Source organism: Protopterus annectens, chromosome 16.part0 (genome assembly GCF_019279795.1).
Source record: "Protopterus annectens isolate FY-2018-M chromosome 16.part0, PAN1.0, whole genome shotgun sequence".
NCBI lineage: Eukaryota > Metazoa > Chordata > Ceratodontiformes > Protopteridae > Protopterus > Protopterus annectens.
The window spans coordinates 853,577,197-853,584,961 of NC_056750.1; the positions used below are offsets into that span (position 1 = coordinate 853,577,197).

Below are 7,765 nucleotides of genomic sequence, written 5' to 3' on the forward strand. Positions count from 1 at the left end.
GGCCTTCAAGGCCATAAATTATCAGACTCGTATGGCCAGGTATTTTCTGGCCTTTGTCTCAACTTGGGGGGGGGTCTTGTCAAACCTTTCTGATTATGAAAGCAGGACTTTTGCTCTCTCTCTCTCTCTGAGAGTCCATCACTCTGTACTTAAGATTAAGCTGATGCATCTTCTAGAGCTGCTGCTTCAGGTTCATTTATGAGGAGGTACTCTTAGCTTTGCCAGCAGGCCTTGCCTGATGAGGCCAAGTTTCTAGATGCTCCTTTGGACAACCAAAATCTTTTTGGTTCTACTGCTGCTGCTGACCTGCTTAACATCTTAAAAGATGAGGGTAAAGTCCTACAGGATATTTTTTTCTCTCCTATGCCCAAATTACAGAGAAACTATCCTAAATCTGCTTTTGTTTGTAGGCAGTCTCATCAGCCTTCTGAAGTGTATGCTTTCTGGTAAACCCTCTCACAGTTCTGAATATTAAAAGCCCCCCTTTCCGGATAAATCTGCCTCTGCCTGACATACTTTCTCCCCCACTCGTCAGCCATGTTCCCTGGTGTCTCAGGCTTTCCCTGTCTGGAACAGATTACTTCAGACTCTGTTACTTTCCATTATCTGCCACTGTTTTTTTGTGTGGAAATCCCTTCCCCACTTAACAGGTCTTCATCCTTTTCCAGACTAACCTGCAAAATCTATTGGAATAAGGGAAGCATTCAGTCCATTCCAGAATCTCAACAAGGAACAGGGTTTTGCTCCAGGATGTTTCTTGTTCCCAGAAAAGAGGGGTTACGGAGACCTGACCTTGACCTCTCCTTCCTCAACATCTTTCTAAAGATCCCTTCTTTCTGGATGCTTTCCCTTCAGAATTTGTCCTGTCCTGCTTCCATAGGCATCTCTGGTCTGTCTCGAGACATAATGGATGCCTATCTTCGTATTCTCATTCACTCTCTCTTCAGGAAGTTTTTTTCATTTGTTTCTTCTCATTTTCAGTTTTTTTGATTTGCCCTTTGGTCTTCCTACAGCCCCAAGGGTTTTCACCAAATGTCTGGACCCAATATAGCCTTTTGCAGGTTTTAGGGAATCCAGTTATTCCCATATCTTGACATGCTGCTTCTTTACTCTCCCCCAATCCAGACTTGTTCAGGATCTACATTTTACCGTGCTCTTTCTGCGCGGTCTGAAGTTAATCCGTCTCTATTTCAGTTCTGACTCTATCTCAAGACCACGCTTTTCTGGGTTGTAGAATCTAAGCCGTCCTAATGATGGTCTCTGTTCCTTCTCCAAAGGTTCTGTCTCAGATGGTCTACTTCCCGTTTCTGCTTCCCCTTTCTCTCATTCCTGCAAGAGAATGTCAGAGCCTTGAGGTTTATGGCATCTACCATTCCCATGCTTCCCTTTGGCAAGCTTCATATGAGGAAGCTTCAGTGGTACCTCAAGGCAGTTTGGCTCTGCCATTGTCACCTTCCAGAGTTTCTAGTTCCTCTGACGTTCTTCGTGTTTCACTGTTGCAGTCATTACATTTGGGTAATTTGCTGGCAGGTTGCCCTTAGTCGGCCTGATTAACAAAGTCTTGGGTCCTGCGTCGGTTGCTGTCCCTTCTTCCATGACGTCAGGTCGTCAGGGGTTTAAAACATGCAGCCGACGCCGTTACATCGGTCTTTCTTGCCGAGCAGTGCCCAAAGCAGAAGCAGTTTGCAAGTGCCAGTCGGCAGACTCCTTAAATTTTCGTTTGAGTTTCAGAGCCAAAATCTTCAACTAAAAGCTAAGTGCCCCGTTGGGGAAACTTTTTCTTGTTCCTTACCGATGTCATTACTTGTGGGAAGCAAATACTTCATAAGGATTTTCATTGGTACTGTATTCCTTGCCTAGGCCCTGACCACAATGTGCCTTGCTGTCTGTTTTGTGCTAAATTTAATCAACACATGATTAAACGTCTGTATATATTTGCTTCTAAATATTTTGGCTCAAGATTTAATTATCCAGAAATGTCATTTGTTAGCAATCCAACTACCGGAATACCTAAAAAACGCAAAGAAAAAGACCATTGAGGTCCAAAACTGATGACGCTTCTCCTAAGCCAGTCGCCAGTTCGCCGGTACTCAGTGAGGTGCTTTTGCAGCCCCTGCTACTTCTGATTCGCAGGGCTCTACTGAGACCCATTCGGAGTCCTGTATGCCATGAGATACTTCATTTATGGAACCCGCAGATGTTTCTATCTTAGATGGGTCCGGAGCCGCTGTGCAGGCACCGGCTTCTGAGTGTGTTTTCAGACCTACAGATTTGTATATTAGACCAACGCCATCTTCAAAATCTAAATCTGTCTAAAAAAACGACGCCTGGGACACATGTGCAGGCCCCTATGCCTAAAAAACAAATGATCAAAATGGCTGAAGATTTAATTACTCTATCAGGGGTAGCCAACCCCGTCCTTCTAAGAGGCCTAGGCAAGACATTGATTATGAATCTTCTGAATAGGATTCTATTTCTTCTGACTCTTCTAATGAACATTATTTGTCTATTCCTAGTTATGAGGACTCTGATGCAGAGGATTCCATTCCTTCTGCCTCTCCCCGAGGATTTTTCTTCTGGGGAAACTTTACATGCCTTAAGGGAACATTTCCACTGGGAAAGTCAGGATTTCTCTGAATCTAAAAAGAGACTTGGTGATTTTCTTCTACTTCCTAAGCATAGGCCTTGGGCTATACCTCCTGTTCTAGACATTGTTGATTTTTTTCAGAATCTAGTATGACTCCTGATTCTCTGCCTCTGGCTCCTTGTAAGCCAGACATACTACATGGTTCCTGACTCCCACAAATTCCTTTTCAAAAACCCTATTGCTGTTCCTGAAAACATTTCTCAGGGTCCCAAGGACATTAAGGCCTCTACTGCCAAAAATCCTACCCCTTCTGATAGAGATTCCAGGGTGCTGGATAGATGGGGTAAGAAGGTTTACACGTCTGCAACCTTGGCAATCAGGGCTTCAAGATGTCAATGTCATATGCTTAAATATCAACAGCATATCATGGGACTACTTAAACAGAAAATGTTGTTCATCTCTGACTGTGTGGAAAATAAAGAATTGCAGGATTTATTGCATTCAGCTGAACAAGTTGGAAAACATACTTTGCAGTGTGGTTTTGATTCCTTGGAGGCTTCTTGCAGGGCTGCTTTAACTGGATCTGTGCTAAGAAGGCATGGTTGGCTCAGAGAAAACTCTTCCTGACCATGTTAAAGCAAAATTTGTTGGGTGCTCCTTCAAAACAGGACCATCTGTTTGGTAATAAGGCTGAAGACGTGTTAAAACAGATGGAAGATAAAGCTAAATCTATGCAAACTGTGAAAGATTTCTTACAAGTGCAACCTCCAAGATTTAGTAGGCACTGGCCTACTAAGAACTGGTCCTTTCCAGTCCCCTCGAGAGCCGCTCAGGTCAAATCAAGACATTCCAAAGGCTCCAGGTTTCAATCACAAGGAACTTTTAGAACAAAACAATGGGGCGCCTCCACCTCCAAAACTGGAAGCAACAAGGCACCTCCCTATGGTAAACAGTCTCAATGACTTCCCTCTACAATCACCAAGCACTTAGCTCTTAGCCGCCCCTTTGGGGGGAAAACTAGCACTTCATGCATGAAGCTGGCAACTTATTACCCAAGACAAATGGGTTTTAAATATAGTATCCCAGGGATACAGATTTCACTTCCACACATTGCCAATCCCAAATGGATGGCCAGATCTGCCCCCAAATTGGTGGGCAGAGGCCCAGAAACAAGTTCTGTCCCTCATGAACATGGGGGCTATTCAACCAGTACCAGAAGAGGAAAAGGGACAAGGTTTCTACTCCAGACTTTTCCTGGTACCCAGAAAAGACAAATCATGGTGTCCAATTCTGGACTTATCCACTCTAAACACATTTCGGGACGTTCCAAAATTCAAGATGACTCCTCAACAGTTACTACCTTTGCTAGGCAAAGATGCCTGGTTGGTAACTCTAGACTTAAGAGGCTTACCTGCATATCCCAATCAGGGAATCTTGCAGAAGATACCTCCGCTTCAAAGCAGGCTACTCGCATTACCAGATGTTCATCGTGCATACAGCTGCAGTCCTTACATATGGGTTCTCCTGCCGTCAGGCGGGTCCTCGGTCGGCCGAATTCCAAAGTCTAGGTCTGGCGTCGGTTGTTGTCGCCTTCTTCCCTGACGTCAGTGCGACAGGGGTATATAAGACACGGCCGACACCATTTTCTTCAGTCTTTTTTGCCACGCGGTGCCCGAAGCAGAAGCAGTTCGCAAGTGCCGGTCGGCCAGCTCCTGAAATTATGAAAATTTGGAAACCGAAGTCTTCTTTAAAACTAAGTACCCCGTTGGGGAAACTTTTCTTGCCTCAGACCGATGTCAGACAAAGTTAACAATTGTATTTCTTGTGGGAAGCAAATACCGCACAAGGATTTCCATTCCCTCTGTATACCTTGTTTAGGCCCAGACCACGACGTCTCGGGCTGTCGCTTTTGTGCAGCCTTTAATAAATGCACTATTAAGCATCGGGCGGAGTTCGCCCAGCACTTTTTCGGTAAAGCTTTATACTATAAAATGTCATCGGAGACTCCGACTACCGTTTTGTCCAAAAAACGCAAGGACAAAGACAGACACGCAAGGCCCGCGGTCTCAACCGACACCACGCCAAGACCGGCTACACGTGGTCCGGTTCTCAGTGAGGCGCCTACGCATCCCCTGACTACCGACGACGCTTCTCTGGCGGTGTCCTCTGTACCCGAGACCGCAGGTTCCTCGGCCCACACCCTGACTACAGCTACCGAAGCCACAGTGAGTGTTGAACCTCTTAATGTGGACAGATCTACTTCCACCCATGGTGTCTTCAGACCTTCTTCTTCCTTTTCCATCAAGGCCTTTACTAAGTCTAAATCAGCCATGCACTCCCAGAGGCCTGTTGCACAGGGCCCATCTACAGGCCCCATGCCTAAAAAGCAGATGCTCAAAATGGCTGAGGATTTAATTACTCTTATCAGGAGTTCACAACCCCCACCGGACAAGAGACCCAGAGTGGAGGAAGAATCTCCCTCTTCTGACCAGGGCTCCATTATTTCAGAACATTCTGATGAAGAGGAGCATTCGTACTCCCCTTTTGAAGATTCTGATGCAGAACAGTCCATTCCTTCTGTATCCCCAGAGGATTTCTCATTCGGGAAAACCTTGCATACCTTGAGGGAACACTTCCATTGGGAAGGCCAGGATTTTTCAGATTCAAAGAAAAGGCTTAGGGAATTTCTTCTACTACCCCAGCACAGGCCTCTGGCGATACCTCCTGTCTTGGACATACTTGATGATGTTTATTCGGAGGCTTGCCTTAATCCGGATTCCCTGCCTCCAGCCCCAGTCAAGCCTGATAGGTACTACAGAGTTCCTAACTCACACCAATTTCTTTACAACAGCCATAATGCTGACCCAGAAACCATTTCTCAGGTCCCAAGGGAATGAAGGCCTCTACTGCTAAGAATCCATTACCCTCCGAAAGAGAGTCTAGATCCTTAGAAAGGTGGGGAAAAAGGTATATACCTCGGCCACTCTAGCCATGAGGGCCTTAAATTGTCAGTTCCATATGCTTAAATATCAGCAGTTTCTGTTATCACAATTAAAGAATAAAATGTCACAACCTGAACAACCAGATCTGAAGGAGTTGCAAGATATGATACATAGTGCAGAACAAGTGGGTAAGCACACCTTGCAGTGTGGTTATGATGCTCTAGAGGCCTCAAGTAGAGCTGCAGTTACAGGATCAGTCATTCGTAGACATGCTTGGCTTGGGGAACAAACCCTGCCTGATCATGCCAAGGCTAAATTACTGGATGCTCCTTTACAAAAGGATGTGTTATTTGGTACTAATGCTGAGGAAATACTAAGGAAAATGGAAGAAAAAGCTAAGTCTATGCAAACTGTTAAGGCTTTTCTACAGGTACAACCACCACGATTTAGTAGAAATTGGCCTACAAAAACTGGTCCTTTCCAGCCACAGACAAGCCCCAAAGAGGTAGGTACAGACACGGAAGGGGCAGAGGACAATCTCAAGGATCATATAGAGGCAGACAATGGCAACCTCCAGCATCAAGAGGTGGCGAAGACAATGCACAGCAATACAGAAAACAAACCCAATGACTTTCCCCTTTGCATGCCAAACAAGGCTCAAGTGGCAGCACCCTTGGGAGGAAAGCTGGCATTATTTTCAAAAAATTGCCATATTGTCACAAAAGACAAATGGATCCTGGACATTATAAACAGAGGCTACAGATTTCATTTTCACACTCTTCCAAAAATGAGAGGTATGCCGAACCTGCCACACAATCAAAGGGCAGAGGCTCAAATACAAATTTCAAAGCTCATGGACATGAAAGCTATTCAAGAGGTACCTACTCATGAGCAAGGTCAAGGTTTTTATTCCAGACTATTCCTGGTACCAAGGAAGGGAACTGATTGGAGACCCATTTTGGACTTATCCATCCTAAACACATTTCTACTAGTACCAAAATTCAAGATGCTCACCTTACAGCAGCTTCTTCCCAGCTGGGGTCTTGGCTGGTAACATTGGACCTCAAGGAGGCATACCTGCATGTCCCAATCAGACAAAGCTGCAGAAGATACCTCAGATTTCTTGCAGGTTCAATCCACTATCAATTCTCTGCATTGCCCTTTGGCTTAACTACTGCGCCCAGAGTATTCATGAAATGCCTGGCATCAGTAATTGCCTGCTGCAGACTTCAAGGGATACAAATATACCCTTATTTGGACAACTGCCTGATCCAAGCGGACAGCAAGCACATACTTCTGGAGCATCTGGCTTATGTAATACAGTTATTGAATTCTCTGGGATACACAGTCAACAAAGAGAAATCCAGGCTAACACCATCTCAGAAAATAATTTTCCTGGGTGCCAACTTGGACACAAACACCCAGATGGCCTATCTTCGCCAGAAAACAGGGCAACTAACTCAGTACTTCAAGATACTAGCAAATTGTACCAGGCTAACTGCAAGGAAAATCCTGCAGGCGCTGGGATTCATGGCATCTTGCATTCTTCTAATCCCATGTGCAAAGTTGCATATGAGGAAACTTCAATGGTACTTAAAAAAAACTATGGTCTCAACACAGCCACTGTTTGGAAACAGTAATACCACTAATTCCATGTTTACAAAAGGAATTTCTATGGTGGGCTCCTGCATGCCAAACAAACGCAGGTCTACCATTCAGCAAGCCTCAAGCAAATCAAGTCATCACAACAGACGCCTCAGACTACGCCTGGGGGGCACACATGACAGACAGGTGCATTCAGGGCAAATGGTCCCAAAAGGAAAAGCACCTTCACATCAATCAAAAGGAAATGCTAGCAGTGATAAATGCAATTATAGCTTTCAAGTACCTCCTGCATCCTGGGCAATTATTAATAAGAACAGACAGCACCACAGTAATGTGGTACATAAACAAACAGGGAGGAACACATTCATACCCCCTGTGCAGGCTGGCCATGTCACTTTGGAACAGGGCTCTGGAATGGCAAATCGAGCTTCAAGCACAGTACTTGCCAGGTATGGAAAACACGCTGACAGACAATCTAAGCAGAAATATGACAGACCCTCATGAATGGAAGTTGCATCCTCAAGTGTTTACAAAGATAATCCAAGCCTGGGGAAGGCCAGACATGGATCTCTTTGCCTCCCACAAAATCACCAATTGACAAGAAGGTTTCCCTGCCCCTCCAAAGGACCCC

The 7,765-nt window shown here is 45.1% G+C and overlaps 1 protein-coding gene across 3 annotated transcripts in view; it reads left to right on the top strand.

The window, feature by feature from the left end:
- TOX4 (TOX high mobility group box family member 4) overlaps positions 1–7,765 on the top strand; it is a 966,801-nt gene that overhangs the window by 377,963 nt on the left and 581,073 nt on the right. The window lies entirely within an intron of this gene.